This window comes from Lissotriton vulgaris, chromosome 5 (genome assembly GCF_964263255.1).
Source record: "Lissotriton vulgaris chromosome 5, aLisVul1.2, whole genome shotgun sequence".
NCBI classification, from domain to species: domain Eukaryota; kingdom Metazoa; phylum Chordata; class Amphibia; order Caudata; family Salamandridae; genus Lissotriton; species Lissotriton vulgaris.
This window is the reverse complement of record NC_141693.1, coordinates 221,854,205-221,879,147: the sequence shown is the minus strand read 5'-3', so window position 1 is coordinate 221,879,147 and position 24,943 is coordinate 221,854,205.

Here is a 24,943-nt window from a genome sequence, read left to right as displayed (position 1 = left end):
ATAACTCAGCAATGCCCTAAATAAGGCATTGCTGAGTTATTTAAACTCGTTTTTGTTCCTCTAAACGAGGATTTTAATTGTGTTATGATTTTTAATTTATGTATAGGTATTTGTAATTATATTATGTTATATTGTTTTGAATATTGTCTTTCTTTCATTCCTTTTTCATACGTGGCTACTCCAGAAGAAGGCGCTGTTCGCCGAAACGCGCGTAGAGAACTATCTGTTATGCCACTTTTTAAACTGTGATTTGTTACTTTTTAATGTGTTATTGATTATGTATTGTTGAATTTATGAATACTTTGATAATGGTTATTATGTATGTTTTGTGATTGTTGTTTTTAGATAAGGTCCATAATAAATTTTGAGTACAGACCTACTCCTTCTTCTTTAAATTTATTTAATTGATTGGAAAGAATTCTTAGTTCAAGTGCCGTGGTTGTTATTTCACACGCTATTAATCCCTGACCTAGGACTTGTAGTATCCACTTTCTCAGGGGTCCTTGTTTCTTACACATAATTATCAAAATCAAATCATCCATAGATAAGGAGTACAATAAGGCTTTAGAAGATTTAGAAAATGAAATTTCAGAACTAGAAGGTAAACACCTATTAGATCGGAATGCTGGTACACAAAACAAATTAGCGAATAAGAAATATGAATACAACATGATAGTGAGCAAAACAGCAGGGGTCTGGTTGAATAGGCGGAAAAGATTCAAACTTTGCAAATCAAATAAGGCCAGCAAGAGTCTGGCCTCGTACTTGAAATTTAAAATACAGTAGAACTCGTTTAACAGTATCAAAGACCAAGCAGGAGTGACTCATTCGGACCCTGATAAAATTGCTGATATATTTAAGGATTTTTATGAAAATCTTTACGCCAAAAATAAAGAAGTAGACGAGACCAAAATCCAAAACTATCTAGGAGTGCGACCTGCCTTCCCTCTCCCCGGAGGAACAGCTGAACCGTAATAGTCCGATCTCCGGTCTTGAGTTGGAGAAAGCCGTCAAATCACTTAAATGTGAGAAGGCCCCAGGCCCAGATGGGTTCAGTGCCAGGTTCTATAAATGCTTTCCCTCGATCTTGTCACAGCCTCTTTTAAATCTGTGTCAGGAACTTACGGAAACTGGTGAATTAAAGGGCACATTGTCTGAAGCAATCATCGCCGTTTTACCTAAAGAGGGAAAAGACCCTACACTCCCTAAAAACTATAGACCTATTTCCCTCATCAACCTTGACTGCAAGCTCTTTGCCATGATCTTGGCTAATCGTCTCCAGAAAATTCTATCAAAACTCATTCACCCCTCCCAAGCTGGCTTTTTAAAAAACAGACTGTCCATTGACAATACCAGAATACTAGTGCATGTACTGGAGAAGGCGAAATTTATCAATACCCCCACAGTAGCAATAACATTAGATGCCGAAAAGGCCTTTGACAAGGTAGACTGGACATACTTGGAGGCGGTGTTAAATAAATTTAATTTAGGAAAGACCTTCACTAAACTGGTGATGTAGCTCTATTTCTGTCCTTCTGCCAGAGTTAGTGCCGGGTGCGTTTTCTTCCTCCTTCCGTCTACAATAGGGTACCAGGCAGGGGTGTCCCCTTTCCCCTTCACTATTTTTATTAGCTGTTGAACCTTTCCTTCACCACATAAGAGGTAACAATGGTATTGCTGGAATTCCATTTAACAACTACACGATCAAACTAACCGCATATGCGTATGACGTCCTGATAGTTTCCAAGAAAGCAGAGGAGGCCATATCGGCCCTCATGTCCACCATCAATACTTTTTCACGGGTGTCTGGGTATAAATTAAACAAAAATAAAACTGAGGTCAAATTGCTGAACAAAATGGGAGATAAAAAAGTACTGGGTGGATCGGGACTAACTTGGCAGCCGAACTGTTTCAAGTATCTTGGATTAGATTTTGACAAAGATTTGATTTCCACATTACATATCAATGAGAATCTGATACTAAAAAAGATATCTACGCTGTTAGATGGATGGTCACCTAAATACCTCTCTTGGTGGGGTAGAGCCGAAACCCTGAAAATTATGGTGACCCCGCTGGTGAACTATCTGGCCAGTATGCTGCAGATTACTTTTTCGGAAGATTTTTTAAGCAAGACTGACAAGCTATTTGGTACCTTACTTTGGCAGTGGAAGAAACCCAGGATATCAATGGAGAAGTTACAGCTCTCTAAGAAATCAGGCGGCCTGGGTCTACCCAACTTCTGAAATTACCAGACGGCTTTTCTCTGCAAACAAGGCGCGCACTGGCTGGCAGAGTCCTCGCCTTACTCCCCACTATGGCTAGACATAGAAAAATCACTCATTAATAATGCACCTCTACCTGCTCTACTTACTATGGATCTTTCCCACCTGCCACACTCCAAGTACATTCTACTTAACACAAGGCAAGCCCTTTTAAGATTGGAACAGTCTAACAAATCTAACCTGAAAATCAAAAGGTCTACAATGGTATCCATATAGTGGAATCCCTCCCTTTAACTTGAAGCTAAACCTCTGCACTGGGTATCCTGGGCTGCCAAGGGTATTAACCTAGTGAGTGACCTATATGACGGGACACTCCCTAGGCCGTTCTCTGCTTTGCAGTTCTTATATAACCTGACAGCTGTGGATTTCTATGATTTTCTTAAACTAAAAGTGCTGATTTCTGTGCGCTCCTTCAAGACATATACTTGGCTTCTGAGTCAAATTCCCCGCCTTTTGGAAGCTGGTCATTTTGTCTCTAAGACGTATAGTCTCCTCCTTCCTTTTCCCAAAAAACTGCATAAACTAAAAAAACTTAAATGGGAAGCTGAGCCTAACTCTACAGGTCTGACGTTTGACTGGGAGAGGATTCATCGCACGGCCCTCATAAATAAAATCTCTCCAATCTTATCCCAGACCAAGTATATGCTACTGAACAGAGTGTATTGGACACCGGACAAGCTCTACAAACTTCACTTGAGAGACACCCCTAATTGCTGGAACTGTGACTCAACTGTTGGGGACCTGGCTCACATGCTTTTTAATTGTCCCTTCCTGAAGCTGTATTGGGGGAAAATCTTTGACTGCATAGAGCACATTTTTACTATAAAGCCTGCACGGGAATTTACATATGTACTTTTGGGTGTCCTGGACCCAAACCTAGTTAATGATTATGACCGCTACCTGCTTGACCTACCACTCACTCTAGCCTGTAAAGTTGTCTTATGCAAATGGAAGAATGGAAGAACGCCTCGGAGGTGTCCTTTAAGATCTGGCAGGAATGGTTATCCTTTTTACGAGGTGCTGACAACCCCGCACTGCATTCTTCCCCCTGGAGGGTCCCACACCAGAATCTTTGGAAATCCCTGGACGCTTCATCCTTTTCATTTGACCCTCCATTAGGCATGGTGTATGCATGTGGTGCGAACCTATGCGTACAATGTTTCATGATGAGATGGAATACTAGGTACCATGCATGGTTTTTAAGATGGGGTATCACTTATCCTTATGCACTGATATCATTGTACTGTGTCACTTTATGCAAGCTCTATTTGACACACCAGAGACCTGAATGTAGATATTCTGTACGTAACATCCACTTATTACATATGTAACAGCTGTTTGACCTGTCCTTACGGAATCAGATTTATTCTTTACTTTACAGGACATCATGTACACACTTGCGCATATTGGAACTTTGCATCGTCCTGCCTTATATATTTCTTTTCTCTAAGACAAAAGATGTGAGCTTATGTCATGTATGTATTGCTTTTTATTGTTTATTCTTTTGTGTTTGTGTTTGTGTCTCTTTGTTAAATAAAAATGATTTGAACACAAAAGAAAACTGTTTTTATGACCCCTGTAACATGAATATTTCCAATTTTTTATGATGCTTATTAAGATTCTCCACTGTCCCAAACCCCTTGGTAATTGTATGAGCTGATCATCTTATCACTCTATATAATTCTTTTTTGCCAATTCTGCAGTTTTCTTATGTATTAATCCTTGGACATTTGTATCTAATTTTTCTCCTCCTTGGTGTAAATACAATTATAATATCTTCCAACCGTATTTGCCATATTGTTAAGAAGTCATACATCTACACTTGTGGGTCTAGTGCATTGCATAGAAATTATCAGTTTCGATAATTGCCAAATGTTTTCAGAAACATAAATTGGAAACCTGTGACAGTCACATGTTTACACTAGTAATCATAAAAAACATTTGTGCATTGCAATTACATAGGAGCAAATATACACACATTCTGCCATCAACAGCTTTCAGGACACTGAAAATGCACGTACTTAAATTTTTGTTCTGCTTGTTTTCTCCAAGGTAAAAATATTTTTTCCTGTGAAGCAATCCATTTTAGTATATCCCAAACAATTTTTGGGGGGTTCGGAGCCACTTCCTCTGCAGAAAGAAATGTATTCCTACCAGTGTTAGTAGGAAATATCCTATCTTTTTAACAGTGGCGGCCAGCACAGGTAAACGCGGTGAGCCAGGGCGGGGGTGGAGAGGGGTGGGATGAGGGGAAGTCAACAGATGACGGTATAGGTATAATTAAATAAATAAATAATACGTATTCAGTATTCTGTCGGCTTCCTCCGCTGCTGCGCCCAGCCCCACCCTACTACGCTTACCTGTGCCAGCTGTCGCTGCTTTTCCAGGGTGGAACGGGGTCAGAGAGCAGTTTTTGAATAGCCACAAGTATTCAAATTTGTTGGTGGGTGAACAGACGTACACATTTCAGGCTGAGACCACCCACCCCCTGCATGTTCACCCTTCCTGTGAGTAGATTTGGAGCTGTAAAAAGGTGGGAAGCAACCAATAAACAAAGATCCTTAAGTATTGCCCGGCGGTGTCGCCTCTTTAACCCACAAAATATTAATCAATGAAGAGGCAGGCGTTGAAGACTGGAAGGCAGGAAACAAGGGTTTATTCTCTCCGGAGGAGAACACATCAGTTCGGACAGCAAGTATCGTCACGAGGTGCTCTAACCGCATCTCTGAGGCCTGGCCTCTTATACACAGGTTTATGATCTTTATTGCAGGTAACACATTCTTGCAATGCTTTGAAGTATGAAAGGACATCCTCGGAATCTCCCCTTCAGGCCCGTTCCCACACACATTTACAGTTGAAGTCCCCACCCCGGTCACAACAGGTGATGATTATCGCGCAGCTGGACATTCCGACGATTCACGGAATGTGTGGGATTGATCGGATCTCATAGGGTGGGGGGGTTTGATCAACTCGAGGGTCTTTTGATGGGGGGAAGCTTCCTACTGTACGGGGGGCAATAAACAGTATCCGCAGGGCCAGGTGGCGGCCTGGGAACGAGGAAGACAAACGGGCACACAGGAAAAGGGGGGTTGTATCAAAGGACCCGGGACCATGAAAGGAATGAAGGGAGGTGTTGCGCTGGGAACAGGATGGGATTCCGAGGCAGAGCTGCGCTGAAGAGGGGTTTATGACCCAAGGCATGTGAGAGCGGGGGGGTGACCAGTGCTTGGGGGGTACTTGTGAGGGCGAAGAGCCGTGCTGGGGTCAGTGGCGTGCAGAGGGTGGTTCTGACCAAGGCACCTAAAATGGCGGGTGTGCACGACAAAAAGTGTGGCATCGGGGGAAAAGGCAAGATGTCGCAGATAATGTTTACCAAACCGTATTAATTTTCCACAGTCCTCCCTTTAACATTCCCAAGACATCTTGCTGGCCTATTTCCTATCCATGTCTACTGTGGCAGTCATAAGTAAAGAAGTAGGAACCCAAGCGAAGGAGCTGTGCATAAACATTACATTTAAAATCTTTCATCTTAGGAGGCGGGCCCATCGTTAAGCTCGTTGCAGGAAAGTCATAGTAATGCAATATCGGACAAAAAAATGATTCTGTAGTGAGAGCGTTGGGTACATTTCATAGATGCTTATAGTCATTCGGAATATGAACTGATAGGTTATTACATATGTAAGTTCATTTCGTACTCGGTTGGAGCATAATCAATACAATGGTGGCTGGGAGAGAAATGAGACGTAGTAAAAACGATAATTAGGGGTGTCACTGTTCGAAGAGGAGGGGTGTTGTTTTTTCCAGTGTCTTATTGTCGTGGACCATTATTAGTGAGTTCTCAACATTCTTTGTCGTCTTCTGTTGGCACTGTTGAGCACCGGCGGTGGAGCTATGCGTCCAGCTCTATTCCAGGTCCTGCGTTGCAGGGCATGACCTTTTCCTCGTTTTTCTGGTCAAAAAGGTCCTTTTTCGCCCTGTGTCCTAACTATTCTTTCATGGGTACCTTAGACAGGGCACACAAGTTTCATTTTAGTTTGCAACAAAACCCTATTCTATCTGACTGCAGTTTTTCTTTTTCGAGTCGATTGTCAAAGAGTTCAGGTGGAAGAAGGGGGTGTGTGAGTAGTCCTTATGGTAGGTCGGAGGAAGAGGGGATGGAGCAGGGCCAGATCGGGAACAGACCAGGGGGACGGAAAATTTCAGGTAGGCGGGCCCATGACCGGGCTCAGAGGGCGGGGACTTTTCGGCACATGTTGATCATCGAGCAGGGGCATCAGGTCAGCCCTTTCCTTTCATTTTGTCGGAAACAGTGCCTCGTCCTGCGACTCCTTACTGTTGCGGTCTCGCCTTGGCCAATGTCGCAGATGTTCCACGATCTGCAGTCAGGCCGCGTGCTCCCACATCCGGTCTCTCTCTCCTCCGACAGTGGTACCCTTAAATGAGTTTGAAAAGACAGTCTTTAGAGAATTGGCAGAGGAAGGTAATCACATAAGTCTATTTCTCTCCCAACTCCAAGCAACTGGGGAAACATCCGTTACATTGGGGTTTACAACCAACGTATAAATAATTGATGATAGGTTTGCTGGATTCCCTACAACTTTCCTTCGTAACTATTTCTTTGGCGTTTGTTGGTATTACATTCATTGTCGTGGTACGAGGTCTGATACCTATTCATTGCATTTGTTTATTACAGTCACGTCAGTTCTTCTGGCAGAGACCCACTTTTCTAGTACGAGTCTTACAAAGCTATACCGTTCTTCAGGGCTTTGTATTTTACGAAAAAGTGCAACGTGCTATCACCATGGTCTGATAGGTACCTTTCTGAGGAATGAACATAGGCTAAACAATTTTCCATTATATCAATGCATCCTATCTTTCAGCTAAACATTTTACTTTCAACAGGGTTTACTGCAACAATTTCTTCATTTCGATCTAATCTTAACTTCGCAAACATCATTCTAATTTCTACATAGTATCTTACAACCTGGCTACTTCATTAAAAACCGGGGGGGGGCTTGTGATAACTATTCAACTCATCCTTGGGGTGACCGGGGTCTTATGGAAAACAACTAGGAACATAGCAAACTGGGGTGAGGGACTATCGTCTTGCTTTGTGTCATAAGGGCGTTATCTAGCAGAAGGCTACAGTTCAGTTGGTAAGCGTTCAGTGACATTTCTCGAATTCTAAACTCTGTAGCTTGTTCATCAACAAATCATTTCTAGGAACAACGGCTGGCCTGTGTCAGTTGTAAGTCGACCCATCTCTTACAACCGGGGGTGAGGGACATTTTCAAACTCTCGTCCGGGGCAGCTGATACAAAACTGGGGGCGTTCTGGGAATACGGGGATGCTTCGATCACTTTTACTGTTTGGGCATTGAGACAATTCGGGACGGGGAAGGTCGCGTTACCTGAGGCATTTTTATCATAGAAGCCACTGACATGTAGTTCTCTTATTACGGGTCAGATTAGGGAACCTCAGTCGTCTTACCTGTCCTTTCCTTTTTGGCCAATCTAGGTTTCATCAATATTTAGCAGAAAGGAGAGGTAGTAACATGGTATCAATGTGATTTTATTTAAGACAAATTTGTGCAAATACTTGCGGTATTTGGAGCCAATTGGGTGGTGCACCAGGGATGGTGGTTCGCCAATTAGGTGCCAGTCGTTAGGAAGAGTGAGAATGTGGAGGAGAGAGAGAGAGAGAGAGAGAGAGAGAGGGAGAGAGAGAGAGAGAGGGAGAGAGAGAGATGTGCAACAATAGGCTAAACAGTACACGTGCGACATGGAGAGTGGCCGTGTACTAAGATAGGCTATTCAGCGCATTACACAACATGAGACATTACGGGTCTGTGTTAGAATTTAGAAAGCATGCAGTTTGGGACGGACGAGCATTAGGCCGGGTACAAAGGGACATGCATTGAGTAAAAGGCACCATTGTGTCGCACTTCTCGCACTCTCGGTCCTTTGCCTAGTTAAGTCAATGCTTCAGTCGCATAGAAAACATTTTCTCATAGTTTCAGACATACGTGACATGTGCTCATTCACGCAACACGGGTTAGGGGTGATCGCGTCTCATCATATCATACAACTATTGGCTCTTTCGTTACAAGAGTAGTTTGTGGGTGTCTTTAGGTGCCACCTTGCAGCGTTAGTCCGCTTCATGTATCAGACATGGCGTGGCTTCAGATCTTCACTATACCCCAGTCGTGATTCCAATGTAACCTGTAGAGGGAGAAAAAGAGGGGAAGGGAGGGGGGGACAACATTCAAGCATATCAAATGTACGGGCACGAAAGTCCTTTACTTACCACATACTCGTCTTATCTCCTCGGGATATAATCCCTGGGGTATTGGTTTCTGAAGCCAGGGGACGGGCAGTATGGTAAGGATGGCGAGCGATAGGTTGTTCATGAGGGAGACGGTCCGAGTGTGGCATTATAGGCCGTGTGTAGGGAAACGTTAAAAAAATCAGAGGCGCTTAGTGCGAGGTATCTAGTTTGCAGATGTATCTAGCTATCGGGATCCTTAAATCATTCCCAATGCTGTGATGTCCTAAGGCATATCAGCTCTTCGGCCAACCCTGTTCCCTAGTACCTTTGAGTACCATACCTTTATAACATTCTATCATTTACACCGCTTCACTTTACCCGTTCTCAGAAGTCGAGGCCCTTCTCCATGCGTTTGTTCCTGAGCCAGTCGCATATTTGGAGGCAGCGTATCGTGCCTTAGATTCGATCATCAATCCGGGGCTGAGCAACCATTTTCTAATAACCTTAAAAAGAGAACAAAACAGAGCGCACAGAAAAACCCTCCCGCTGATCCCACATTTACAAAAGTATGCGATACCTGTTCATAGTTTGGAAAACCTTTATTTGCACAATCGTTCAGCATGTAAATATGAGAGTGCAATCGTATTTGGCCGGACACGGCGATGGCTGAAGTGCGTACAGTAGGGGGGGGCTATTTTGCAGCATTAAAAACATTTTAAAAGGGTTTATTTAGTTATTTGCAGGAAACTAAAAACGTCTATCAATAGTTGAGGGATCAGGGGGCATTCATTTCATAATTGGAAGCATAGTCAGACTAGTTGCAATCAAATTTCCTAGATGCATACCGTGGGCGTGTGTCATAAGCGACGTTATGTATCTGTTACAATAATATCATAATAAATCGTACATTGAAACCAACATTTTAACGGGATCCTTTTACATGTTCGCCAAGTAAACCCTCCCCCTTTTTCGTCAAGTGTACAAAGGATCATATACATATCTCATAACATCAAGTCTTATTAGCTAAAAAACACCACGAGGTGTTCGTGAGTTCCTATTGACACCGGCGCCATTTTGGGCGAGGCCGGGTTAGTCCGGAAGTAGCATCGGGGACATAATGTTTCCAACAACCGGCGGTTGGACCAGAGTCCCTTTCGGCAGTTCAAAAAGACTTGTGCTAACAGAAGGGGCAGGTAATGTGAACCGTCAATCAAAAGGGGAGGGAGGCAAAATATCCCCTACCGGGTCACGTTGAGGTTCAGCCGGAACTTGCTCGAATTTGTTAGCCCACAATGTTTCTGGATGGTTCAGACTGAAGCTGGCGCTGACACGAGAGCACCACCATCTTGTGGCTATGTCGTGGTCTTTTCGTTAGTGATCAAGGCAGTTGTTCCCCACCGGAAGCCTGTAGGGGCCGAGGGCTCCTGGGACTTTTGTAGAATCTTCAAGGCCGTGGGGATGCTGTCGGAGGTGGGGGCTCGTGCCCAGGTGGGCAAGCGTCCGAGTTACATTACTGGTCAAAGTTACTCTAGCGGCCTAGACCCGACTTCCAGGGGGCCCAGACGCCATTTTGAGACCCCGCAGCAGCCGCCCTTCGTCGTGTCTGCAAGAGTGGATGAGACTTCTTGGGGCGAAAAATGGAACACCGTGCCGTAGGAGCAGGACATTCGGCTCGGGGCGCTAGGGTGCAGCTGTGGCGCCTCCACCTGGGGAGGCAAGGGAGGCTCGTTCGCGCCGCCTCCCTCTCCCAGTGCACCCCACGCCGTCCCTTTTCGCGGGTATACATGATGGCCACCCCACATCCCGTGCTCCACAAGTACACTTGAGGGCCATCATATGTCTCGTGCTCCGCAAGTATGTCCGTCGCCCGGCTGGAGGATTTCGGCGCCGGGCCGGGGCTGGGAAACCTACCTGGGGAGGTGGGAGAGGCTCGTTCGCGCCGCCTCTCCCTCCCAGCCCACCCTGCACCAATTCTTCAGCGGAGGTATTTGTGATGGCCGGACCAGGAGATACGAGGGAGGGGGTCATCTGCATCCGCCCCCTCCCTACTCGTGGCCCGGGGGACGCCGCCCCAGGAAGAAGAGGATGGGAAGGCCATTACATGCCGGGCCCGTGGTGCCTCCTGGACATCCCACCAGCGACCTCTTCGATCAATGGCTGTCAGCAGGACCCCGCCCCACACGTGCTGTGTGTTTCACCTTCCGGATAGGCGTGACCGGTGACCTGCTGCATTTCGGGAACTTCCGGAGTGGGGGTAGGTATTTTTTTTTTTTTTTTTTAGTCTATTGGGCGTGGTAGAGGCGGGACAGGCATGCTTGGGTAATGGGGGGGGGTGGGGTGTCCACAAGAACAGTTTTCCTGAACGGGGGGGTTGTCTATGCAGGCCTGTAATTGCTTTTGTCCACAGAGTGGGGGGCAACAGAGAGTAATCAGTCCCATTGCACTCGAAGTTTGAGTTCATTAATGGAATGTATACTAATCTGTCCGAAACTACTCTGTGTGTTGTTCCTGTATGTTATCCGAAAGGGTGGTTTTGTGTTCGGGAACAGTAGCGGTACTACGGGGTTCGTCACCGGGTAACTTAGAGCTTGACTGGGTTTCCCGTCTTAGCGTTGTTCGACCTATGAGAACTCAAACATGTCGCTGAAATCTGTCTGGCGAAATCTGTGCCATCGGGCATAATCAAACGTGGTGGTTCTATCCGGCCTGTCCGTGTCAGTCTGATTCATCTTTGTCTCACGCCTTTTCCCTTTCTGCCGGCCTGTTATTTCTGTCGGCCCTCTGCTCTTACCCGTGTTCAGTAGAGTCGGGCATTGGGCTTTCCAGCGCCCGGAATATTTGCAAAAAGCACATTGGTTTTGCCCTAAGTCTGTTCATCCTGCGCGTAGTGTCGGGGGATTACTTTCGGGTCGTTGTGTCTTGGGGTTGTCCTGTCGGTATATCCCTTTACACCGTTCCCTTCCTGTGTTTACTCCTTGGAACCGTGTCGCCCCTATCCCTTCCTTTGGCCTACCAGATGCTTGGAAGGTTGTCTGTCGCGTTTCTTTACCTACTCTGACTTTGTCTCTTTTCTTTCGTTGCATTGCTTCTTTGCGCCACATACCGAGACTGTCGAGCATAATAGGCGTTGTCTTACTACTACAAAGGGCTATTTCTAACGTTTCTATTTTATCAAGGTCGAAGGATCCTATCAGTGGCCACTGTTTCTCTTGATTTTCTTTGGTATACTTGTGCCACAGCTTACTATAGGCTATGGTAACTAATCCATACTTTGTGAACATGTCTTTATTAGGGGTGCCTTCCAGCGGAGCTAGATGGTCCACCTCTAATAAACGGTCCGGGTTGAACCAGCTACCAATCAGTGAGGAGAAGATAGGCATGACGGATCACAATGGGGACAAAAGTCAGCACTACCTATCTTATCACTGTGTGCAAAGACTAGACAGAATATTTCTATTCTACGTTGTTTGCAGGCAGTGAATACATCATGAACCAATATCGAACAGTCAATGTTCGGTCAATCAAACAATCAGTGGGGAGAATAAGTAGGCCCGCAAAGGTCTGCGTTACCTACCCTTTCACTATCTGCAAAGAGGGAACCTGTTCTTTCCTGTTTGCAGACAGAGAATCTCCAGAAAACAATCCGCGAACAGTTGTTCGGGTTCAAACAATTAATCAGTGTGGGAGAGGGAAATCTCCAGAGAACAATCCACGAACCGTAGTTCGGGTTCAAACAATCAATCAGTGGGGGAGAAAGATAGGCACGACGGATTACAATGGGGACAAAAGTCTGCGTTGTTTCTCCGTTTGCAGACAGCGAATCTCCAAACAAATCAACAAAGAGTAATACTAGTATTTTCCAAAACAATCAAACAATCATTTCGCAATTCGTCGTGTTTACACAACCTTACCCGGACCGCATGGACAGTTTCTTGTCTTCCGAATCCAGCGCCCGATCGTCCTCTTTTCTTCGTATTCCTCGCGGCACTCCTGATGGTTCCCAGTCAGGACCGTAGATCACTCGAGAGAGGTCTGTTCGGAACCAGTGAAGTTCGGATGATCGGCTGCCAGACGAGGGTCTATTGGGCAGGAGCTCTCCCGATCGTTGCAGTCGTTCACTCTGTCGTCAGGACCTCTCCCACTGGATCCACGTGTCGCTGATGGGCCCCACGCTTGGGACGCCAATTGTAAAAAGGTGGGAAGCAACCAATAAACAAAGATCCTTAAGTATTGCCCGGCGGTGTCGCCTCTTTAACCCACAAAATATTAATCAATGAAGAGGCAGGCGCTGGAGACTGGAAGGCAGGAAACAAGGGTTTATTCTCTCTGGAGGAGAACACATCAGTTCGGACAGCAAGTATCGTCACGAGGTGCTCTAACCGCATCTCTGAGGCCTGGCCTCTTATACACAGGTTTATGATCTTTATTGCAGGTAACACATTCTTGCAATGCTTTGAAGTATGAAAGGACATCCTCGGAATCTCCCCTTCAGGCCCGTTCCCACACACATTTACAGTTGAAGTCCCCACCCCGGTCACAACAGGTGATGATTATTGCGCAGCTGGACATTCCGCCGATACACAGAATGTGTGGGATTGATCGGATCTCATAGGGTGGGGGGGTTTTGATCAACTCGAGGGTCTTTTGATGGGGGGGAAGCTTCCTACTGTACGGGGGGCAGTAAACAGTATCCGCAGGGCCAGGTGGCGGCCTGGGAACGAGGAAGACAAACGGGCACACAGGAAAAGGGGGGTTGTATCAAAGGACCCGGGACCATGAAAGGAATGAAGGGAGGTGTCGCGCTGGGAACAGGATGGGATTCCGAGGCAGAGCTGCGCTGAAGAGGGGTTTATGACCCAAGGCATGTGAGAGCGGGGGGTGACCAGTGCGTGGGGGGTGCTTGTGAGGGCGAAGAGCCGTGCTGGGGGTCAGTGGCGTGCAGAGGGTGGTTCTGACCAAGGCACCTAAAATGGCGGGTGTGCACGACAAAAAGTGTGGCATCGGGGGAAATGGCAAGATGGCGCAGATAATGTTTACCTAACCGTATTAATTTTCCACAGAGCCTGATTTAGATCTTGGCAGACGGATTACTCCATCACAACGGTGGAAAATATACCGGCCGCCAAAAATAAATCCCGTAGGATAAAATGGGATTTATGTGACAGAATAACCCGTCCACGGAGATCAGGCTCCTACACGAGCAAAGCATGTTGTGAGTGCAAAAACAACTTTTGGGAATTCAAAAACAGACACAAATTGCTTTAAAGATCGGGACCTATGGCACAGATCACTATAAAGAACCTTGCATATTCTGGGGAATTTAATGCTAGCAAACATAAGTTAAAAAAAACTGTAGAAAATTGTGTGACTCAGCTGCGAAATCTAGTTACTACCAAAATTACTCTGCTTACTTCTGAAGCTCAGCGTAATGTATTTAAACACTGTCAATGATCATGCTGTTCAATCGACCCAAATCAACCAATTCTTCATAAACAAAAGCATAAAGATTTGTCAAGCTATTCATCAGCCAATTCAATTCAGAAAGCATTTGTAATGCTTCAATGCATTTGCTTTGGAGCTTTTTTTAAGAGCTGTAGCTACATTTTCTCACACTGACTGTACTCATAGTCAAACTAATATCACAATTTGATCATATTCTTCCTGTGATCATCTTAAAAAAACATTGTGCTTCAAAGAAATGTTCTCAATTTCATCAAATTTCCCCTGTGGTCTAAAAATGACATCAGTCATCCTTTATTAAATAGCGCGGTGGATCTGTCTAATATACAATCTGTTTATAACACGCAATTCAAGGTGAAAACACAATGAAAACGCCATGCTATTGGAGGCGCACAACCACCTGGGGCACGGTGAGTTATTTCCTCCTAATTCCGTGCTGTGGATTCCATGCTTTGAAGTCCACCTCTCTGTTTTAGCCTTTCACAGGACCCATTTTCAAATTTAGCAACATGCGGGCTGAGTTACATGTTGTCGAAGTTGCAACTTTTGTTTGTCACAGCTTTGCTTCTTTATCATAAAAACTACAAAATATGCTTCAGAGTGCTTTATGAGTGAACTTTCAGAAGTGATTATAAGGACTTTCACCAGGCTATTAATACTGTATGATCCCCATTTTCACTATTTTTTATGCCACTGTATCTTTACCAGGCAACTGTCGAGTCACTTGCGCAGAAATGCGCTCAGGTACGAAAGGTTGATGTTCAAGCTCCCTTCTAGATATTTTGATAATGGAAGGCGAGAGAGAGAGAGAGAGAGAGGTAAAAGTGCAATTGTTTTGCTATCTGGGTACATTTTGCTACATGTAGAAGTCCGACAGCATGACAATAACTACACTTCTGCATAGTAAAGTTAACGAAGAAAACATCAATGTCAATAATTTGGCATTGAGCATACCTACACTTGGTTAATAAAAACTTTGCATATCCTCAGAATGCAGAACATGAGACCAGTACACCAGAGACACAACCACAGAGTGTAAATTTTATCCAAGAGTAACAGACCTGTCCCTTCTAAACAGTATCCACTTTTCAAAAAGCACAGAAGCCATCTGATGAGCCTCTAGTTTTATTTTTATTACATGAAGCCACTCATGCTCCTGCCCGGGCCAGTTCTCGGCCCTGAAGACGACTGCAAACGACAACCCATCCGGAGCCGATATTAGCTTCCCCAGCGGCACATCAGCACTTCTGGATACTGAACCACCAAGTCGGTCCTCTAAGGAGAAAAACAACAGAAGTACAGAGAGAAATGCAACATTATGTGGAGTACGCATAAAGGGAGATCTCTCGAAACAGCAATCGAGAACAGAATAGGAAGATGGAGTGGGGGGAGAGAATTCAATTCAAGGCATGTTGGTTCCCATATTAGGCGAGATCAGAGACTTAAAAACATCCCAGGCCCATGAGAACGCTACACTGCACGAGAGGCTGTCTAAGTTGAAAGAAAATATGTCCAACACACCAAAAAGAATGAATGAAGCAGAGAACTGAATCGCAGAACTGGAAGACAAACTGACCGCTATACAGCAAGAATTATCGGCACTGGAAAAAAGCAAGAGCCAGGTGGACCTCAAGCTTCAGGATTTGGAGAATTACAGTAGATACTCAAAACTCTGCCTGGTGGGCATCCCGGAAGGATGTGAGGATGTCCAAGTCTCCAAATGGGCCGAAACATTGTTAAAGAAAGTCCTGCAGGAGCTGAAAGGCAACTTAACGATCACAAGGGCTCACAGAGTTCCCGTACAGAGACAGTTGAGTGCAAGATTCCCCCGTACAATATAACTCAACTGTGCTGACTATCGAGTCAAGAAATGAATATTAAGTACTGCAATTGCTAGGAGATCTTTCTCCACCATGTAAATTCCACAATTTAAGATATTTTCGGACATGTCAGCTGTGACAGTGAGGCGAAGAACAGAGGGGCATATTACCAAGGGCATAATCGCCGCTTTAGCAGGAATTTGTCCCGCTAAAGCAGCGATAATTGTATCGCCCTATTACCTAGCTGTCGCTAACACCAGTTAGCGACAGCTGTAGGAGATAGCGGGCATTTAGGTGCCCACTTTGCATGTCAGCGATAATTATCGCTAATGACATGCAAAGTGGGCGTGCCAAGATGTTAGCGACTGGAAACAGTCGCTAACACCTCTATCTCCTATTACCAACTTTTGGAAATAATCGCGCTAAGCGCGATTATCTCCAACAGTTAATGCCTGCCGAGAGCTGTTCTTAGCCATGTTATCCAATGGTAGGTGGATAACATGGCTAAGAGCATTTGCTCGGTAATGCATGAATATCACTGACTTTACAGCGATATTCATGCATTTCGGCCGATTTTTATCGATTAGGAGATAAACCTTGATAATAGCAAGGCTCCTAAGCGATAAAAATCAGCGGAGCTCGGCGATATTAATATTGCCGCTAAACCAACATAGCGATAAACATCGCTAGTTGTTGGTAATATGTCCCAGAGTTTGTTAAAAGGATTCATCTGTTTAAGGGGAGGGGAGTCCAGGACTCAATAGTACAACAATCCAAGCTCAAAGTATTAGTCAAAGGACAATTCCATTTATTTACTGACATACAGGAAGCTTAGTCTATGTTAACAAACCTGTCTAACGGGAATAAGTGAGAGGTTGGAGATATCTAACGGGTAGTAACTTAGTCAACTAGTCTTACAGAAAAGTTTTTCTTTTCTTTCTTTTTTCTGTTTTTCAGGGCGGTAGGAAGGGGGTCAGGAACTAGATTTTCTGATGGATGCAGGGGGAGCATTATAGGGACGCACTAATGGCATCAAGATGCAAATGGGGGGAAGAGGGAGCAGTGGGCAATCCGTGATCCGGGGAGGCCATGGGGAGGGAAAGTTGGTGGGGGTCTTGGGGGTGAAGCAAAATCAAAAAGGACAGCTCAAACTTAAAGTGCTTAGATTCCTACTGGGACAAAATAGAAATAGGACACAACAGATAAAGGCATGGTAGAATACACAGAACTGAGGATAGAAGGGTTAAAAACTCCTAAATTGCACTCAACACTTTCTGTAAGTTGGAGCACTGGATGTATTTTTTACTATATCTATAGCGGTTTTCTTATCAGTTCAGTTGTATGTGGAGTGAGACTGCAGGATAGTCCTTATGCTACTTTTGGGGCACATGATGCACTTAGATCACAGTATAATGGTCATTATATCAGAGCAGCTGTAATGGAATCATATTATGGAGTAATGCACGCAACACTTTCTGGAAAAACTAACTTGTTTACAACAGTAAGAGCACTAGGCACTTTAGTTTGGTTATTAACAAACAATGTCACGTAAAGATGTGCTGAAAGTTATCTCTTTTAATGCCAACGGGCTCAACAATAGATGTAATAGAAATTTGGGTGACTGGGTATAGTCCGGATATTATACTTTTGCAGGAAACACATTTTAAGAATATAAACAAGTGAATAGGGTCTTTCATCACTGGGCTGGGTTGCAATGTCTATCAAATGCTAGCTGCACTCTGAAAGGGGTAGGGATATACATGAGTAAACATGTTCCATATCAAATTAAAGCCATGCAGAGAAAGAAAAGGGTAAAAAGACGTGAGCTGGAAATCAGATTAGAGCGAGCTAGTAGAAGATTCTCTCAAATAAAAAACTCAGCGGCAAAGACGGAGTTATCTCAAGCTAAATCAGATATGCAGGAATACTATCATACACAGGGTAATACGGCCAATATGGCTTTTCTCCAGAGGGTATATATGAGGAAAGTGAGTATACAAGGAGACTATTAGCATGGCAGGCCAGGGATCGACAGGTTCAAAACAGGATCCTATCCTTGACAGATACAATCTCAAAGACACTGATTAGCAGCCCCCCAGAGATTGGGAATGTTTTTCTAAAACACTGGGAGAAAATCTATCAGACAGATCAGCAAATTTTGGCTGAACATCTCTTCAGGTTTTTAGACAAACTCCCAATCCCGTCTCTATCAAAGGAACAAGTCGGAATACTAACGTCCGAGTTTTCAACTCAATCGCCAATGGTAAATCAACAGACGAGGATGGCCTACCAGCAGAAATATACAAGAAGTTTGCCCAAATTTTAAACTTACAATTATTAAAGCTTGCCAATCCTATACTAAAAGGCATAGAACACCGGAAATCAATTCATACGGCCATAGTAGTCGGCATCTCAAAGAAAGACAAGAATAAGGAACAAAAAAATTCCAATAGGCCCATACGCCTTAATTAATGTTGATTCAAATATTTTCACAAAGTTGCTGGCAAATAGACTAAATAGGATCGTAGGATCAATTATTCACCGCAACCAATGTGGATTTGTAGCTGGTCGACAGCTTTTCTCAAATACAAAGTTTTAGTAGAAGCCTTAGATTACTTGACCCAGAATAAAATAGCGGTACAGATGCTATTTTTAGATGCTGAGAAAGCTTTTGACTTGGTGTCCTGGGAAAGTCTTTTTTTTAATTCTGGACAGATTCGGATTCCCAAAAAATCTTATACAAATAGTAAAGCATCTGTACAAGGACGTCTCAACACAAATAATTTTCAATTCCAGGAATGTTGGTAGTTATAGAGTAAACAGAGGCACACACCACGGGTGTCCTTTAGCTTCAATACTTTTTGCACTGTTTATAGAACCCATGTCAATAGCCAAAAGATAAAAAGCTCTATCCTCAGCACCAATATAAGGTATGTCCAACATAACATTATATGCTGATGACATTGTTCTTTTTCTTAAACCTGGGGAGAATTTTCAAAAGGAAATCTTTGCAATTTTTACGGAATTTCAAGCATTGGGTGGGTACAAAATAAATAACGCCAAATCCAAATTCTTACTCTGCAACTGCTCTCAGGATACATTAATACCGGAACTCCAGCCATTATATAACTTAAGGCCTAAAAGATATCTAGGTATATACGTTACTGAAAATGTGAATTAACTTTGTATACTAAATTACGTTCCAATAATACAAAAGATCAAACGTCTCTTCGCGAACTAGAACCAACTTCCAATTTCAATAATTGGACGGTAGAACTGATAAGAATGTCGATTTTACCCATATTCATCTTTTTATGCTCAGCAATTCCTTTTGCCTTACAAATGTCCTTTTTCAAAGAATTAGATGGGCTATTTTCATCCTTCGTATCGGTCAAAAAAACACAGATATTAGCATTAACCACTTTAAATAATGCAACTAAGGAAGATGGTTTGGCCCTTCCCAATCTGAGGGAATATTACTATGTAAATTTTGCACATACCACACACACATGTTTTAACAATACTGACCCACCTTTTACAGAAAATGTCTATATAATAAGAATTCTGAAGGAATATAAAATCTTGGACGCAATGAGACTTATGAGTAATCCAAAAAAAGTGCGTAGTAAGGTCCTCCAGTGGTTTCTTAAACAGAAAAGACAATTGTTTAAATCTATACTAATATAATAAAGAGAGAGCCCAAACCTTTGAAGCGGGTAATCTCAGGAACCACAGCACCAATCACAACACCCAATACAGCGCTGGAAAGGGCAGTTGCAGTAGAAAGACATAGGCTATGCAGACGCCCACCATATACATTTAATAGGTAAAAGAACTGTGCCAGCAAAGTAGTCCCTTGTAGGCGTGTCTGCGTTGTGCTGTGGGCGTGTGCTGGGGGGCATGACAAACGCTGGGGGCGTGTGGTACGTTCCGCCCTTCATGACATGTCTCATATCGTGTGCTAATCCCACCCTGCTCCCTTTAAATACCCCTGCACCTCATAATCATAACCCACCCTTACTCCTTAAAATACCCCAACACCCTTAAACACTAACCCATCTTAACCCTAAAAATACCCCTGTACCCCAAAACCCAAACCTAGCCCTGAACCCTATAAATACCCCTGTATCTCAAAACCCAAACCTATCCCTGAACCCTAAAAATACCTCTGTACCCCAAAACCCAAACCTAGCCCTGAACCCTAAAAATACCACTGTACCCCAAAAACTCAAACCTACCCCTGAACCTTAAAATACCCCTGTACCCCAAAACCCAAACCTAGCCCTGAACCCTTAAAATACCCCTGTACCCCAAAACCCGAACCTACCCCTGAACCCTAAAAATACCCCTGAACCCCAAAACCCAAACCTACCCCTGAACCCTAAAAATACCCCTGAACCCCAAAACCCAAACCTACCCCTGAACCCTAAAAATAACCCTGTACCCCAAAACCCAAACCTACCCCTGAACCCTTAAATACCCCTGTACCCCAAAACCCAAACTTAGCCCTGAACCCTAAAAACACCCCTGTCCCCCAAAACCCAAAACTATATCTGTACCCTTACAATACCCAAACACCCCAAAACATATACCTCAGTACCCCAAAACATATACCCCTATACCCATACTTACCTTATCCAAACATTTTTTTTAAAAACATGCTTTTACCATTCATGCATTTATAACGAATTTCGTTGTAAATGTATGCGTGGAAAAAGCATATAAAATGTAATGCATGCGTTATAATGGCATTGCGGAGTCATGGTACTTTTGTAATGAAAGGATGCGGAGTGATGGTATGCGGAAAGAAAGTTGCGGAATAATGGGTGTTTACCCTACCCCGGTAAGTACATTGGTGGCGCGGCGGCCCACATCTCCAGCAACATACTCATATTTTTTCACCACCCATGTGAAAAATGCACAGGTCTATCTCATTGATGGCCAGCACCGACATACACTTTTAGACGTACCTCCTGCCACAAGTTCTAGAATTGCGAACTTTAGAGCTGCGGAGCTACGTTCGAATCTCGGCATCAGCTCAACATCCTGTGATTACAGGCAAATCGCTTTGTCTCCCCGTGCCTACCACAAATGAATGTGTTCTTCTGTAATGTAAATTGTGCTCATGCCATGTTGTTGAGTTTGCGCTATATAATATTGCAAGGAAAAATAAAGTAGGGAAACTCGAGTTCACACACTACTGAACGCGCACTCTTACGTGCATCAGCAGTGCACTGTGAATCGGAGCGTTTCACAGGCCTGTCACAGATAAGAAATGCTATCAAATCGAAATCCTACAAAACAATATACTACTGGCCGGCAGCGAATGTCTGACATAATATCGACAGACAGAATATCGAACTACAAAAATATCGGAACAAAAATATCGACATCAAAAATATCGGAATCCTATCTTCATAAAGGTAAGTACAAAAATATCTATAAAAAAAATATCGTAGTACAAAAATATCGGAATTAAAAATATCGTTTTTTTAAATGTATTAATAATAATGTAAAAATAATTTTTAAATACATATAATTTTACAAATATTAAATAAAAATATTAAAACAAAATTAAAACTAATACATATACATTTAAAATAAATAAAACACTTAATCATTTAATGTAATTTTATTTTTTTAATGTTATTTAAATGATTTAATGTAATATTTTTTTGTCTTTACCCTGTACGCCTGTACCCTAAAAACCCAAAACTGACCCTGAACCCTAAAAATATCCCTGTACCCCAAAAACCCCAAACTGACCCTGAACCCTAAAAATACCCCTTTACCCAAAAACTGAAAACTGACCCTGAACCCTAAAAATACCCCTTTACCCAAAAACTGAAAACTGACCCTGAACCCTAAAAATACCCCTTTACCCATGAACTGAAAACTGACCCTTATCCCTAAAAATACCCCTTTACCCAAAAACTGAAAACTGACCCTGAACCCTAAAAATACCCCTTTACCCAAAAACTGAAAACTGACCCTGAACCCTAAAAATACTCCTTTACCCAAAATTAATTAATATTATTTAATTACCAATTAATTATTAATTAACAATAACAATAAAGTAAATATATTAGCACATTAGCTGAAATTAATTTAATTTAATAATTAATATTATTTTTCCCAATTAATTAATTAAGAATAACAAAAAATTATATATAAAAAAATTACTATAATTAATGTAATTAACTAATTAATAATAATTAATTACCAACTAATTAATAATTAAAAATATGTACAAAATTATATTAATTAATTAACTAATTAATATAAATTAATTACCAATTAATTATTAATTAAAATATGTACAAACATATATTAATAATTAATTATTATTAAATTACTTCCCACCCTATTCCCCTATAAACCCATAACCCGCTACAGACCATATTTATCAATTAATCAATTAATTAAAATTAATTAAAAATTATTTCTCAATTAATTAATTAATAATTCCTACTAATTAATAATTAATTTAACATAATTAAATTACTTCCCACCCTATTCCCCTATAAACCCACAACCCGCTACAGTAGTAAAAGACAATATTTAATTAAATTACATTAAAAATAAATAATAAAACATAATAAATACAATATAATATACACTAAATTTATTTAAAAATTGATATTAGTAACATCGAAGTTATTTATTTCGATATTATTGACATCGATATTTAAAACTTCGATATTACTGATATCATACTAATATCGATATTAAGACTGTCGATATTACTTACCTTCGATATTTTGTCCCATCGATATTTAAACTTCGATATTATTGTATATCGATATTTAAAACTCGATATTTTATCTGTGTACCGCCGGCAGCAATTCATACCCGGACAACGTCGGGACGGGCTGCTAGTATTATGATATAACTTTAATAAATGGACTTACACACCTGACAGACCTATATATTGGGGAAAAGCAGCTTATTCAACCTAATATTCTAGAGAAATGGGAAGAGAATTGATATATAACTTTGGGAGATTTTATTAATTTGGATACTTTGAAAAATGGACAGAGATCGAGTGCGGCCTAAGCTGCTTTAAAGATATACTTGAGTGGTCTTTCCTTGAAGTCAAACACTTTTTAATGAATTAGACCCGATCAAGTTCTTTGGCACAGTTAGAACTCAGTGAGGCCCTCCTAGAAACAGCTAGATGTAGATCAATAAGTAGTTGGTTACAAATCCTTAACGAGCACAAGGCACAAGGACAAGAGGGTGCATGAAAAGGCCCGTGATAAATGGCAAATGAAAGAAGGCCTCCAGTTCTGAAGGACTGTTTGGAACAGAATTAATAAATACAATATGTTGGAACTGGGGTTGGAGGGTAGCATGGCACAAGAGGGTAGGCATCCGAAAGCTTATGTGTAAAGCGACCATACAGCACACGCAACCACTGAGACAGTAAATTGGGCACGCAATGAGTGACACCACTCCAGTTAGTTTGTATAAAAAATTAGATAACTTTTATATAGAAAAGAGGCAGGGTAATCAAAAATTACAGTATCAATTACTTGTTAGTTTTCCTTTCAAATACATGTATTTCAACACTTGGCAATAAATACTTAGAGGAGTAAATATTAAATATTAAGTAATAAATAACCACAGGCCTGACCTTGGCCTTGCTTCTTATCAGCACCTGTAAGGAATACATCACAAAAGCAACCAAATGACATTGCATCATATTAGTTCTGTAGGCATATTACCCACTTCTCACCAAGCAAGGGTGAGCATTTCACAGCAGCGAACATGTAAATAAATAACTGAAGGCTTCCAGTAAATGTGGTACTACATGGGAGAAAACATTTCATTAGGTACACAATAACCCGGCACCCCGTGAAGGGGAGCATCTAAGGAAGCAAGAGTTCACATTTCCCTTGACCAGGAAGAACATTTCATTAGGCCTTAGATAACAGGGCAAATCATTCTTCAGGCAAGACCAAACCTTTTCATCTGGCCAGGGGGAACCATGCGTAAGGCTAGGGCAAGCAATTCCTTATAGAACTATAGGCTTTCCTGAAACATGACATTGAGTAGGAATAAGCATTTCCCTCAGCAGGAATAAACGTTTCAAGGAATCTCAGGCAACCTGTGAAAAGGTGCATTTCGCTAAGCATATAACTTGGCTATGCATATCAAACATTCCCTCAAAGGTTGGGCAACAGCTCATTATGCAAAGCTAACATCTTATCAGGCAAGTCAACCCTTCTCTAGGTAAAAATAACCATCTCCATATGTGAGGCAACCAGTTCATTAAAGAATAGGAAAAAGGTCATGGAAAATCAGACAGGGGTTAACTCAGGGCCCAACTGTGGGCACCTCCTCAACCTGGCATTAGGCTGAATTACAGCTCTCTGGCAGTATGGCAATTTTAGACATTTCCTTAGGTAACTGAAGGCATTCCTAAAGGTATTGCACTAGGTAAGATTAAACATTTAAATAGTCAGAACCAAGTATTTCAATAGGCCCCAGTAAGCCCTACATCAGGCTGAAAATGAACATTTCGTTAACCTCATTCACCGGTAACGAACATTTCCAGTCACGGCTAACCAGGTCAGCACAACTTGAATAAACATTTCCATTTCAGTTGTTAAACAGACATTCCATTTCCTCCTATTTAACTTCTCATTGCGTCAGACCTTTGCATATCAATAAACCAGGGTAAAGCATTTCATTTTACACTGGCAGGCAATGCATCAACATTTCTCTAAGGAAGAATAGCCATATCAGAAGGCATTACATTTAACACCTTCGACGCTAATGACAAAGCCAGCTCGTCATGGGGGTTACCTGCGCAACACGGATGACGAGCTGGCTTTGTCATAAAACAATAATAATCGAAAAAGTCAGCGCAGGAGGGGGAAACCCCATAGCACCCAAGGTGTTAAAAAGGCAATAACAGGCCCCTAGCCAGGGGTTAACTATATCACTCTCAGGCCCAGATGTGGCTGGTAGGCCTCTTTCCCTGTTCGCAGTACTGGCAGGGGCCAATTCGGGCCAATTCGGGCCAACAGGGCCTAATAACAGTGTTTCCCGGGGAGAGGCGCGCTCGGGGCTTCCTGCCCACCTCCCTGGGGGTTTTTGCCTCTTCGG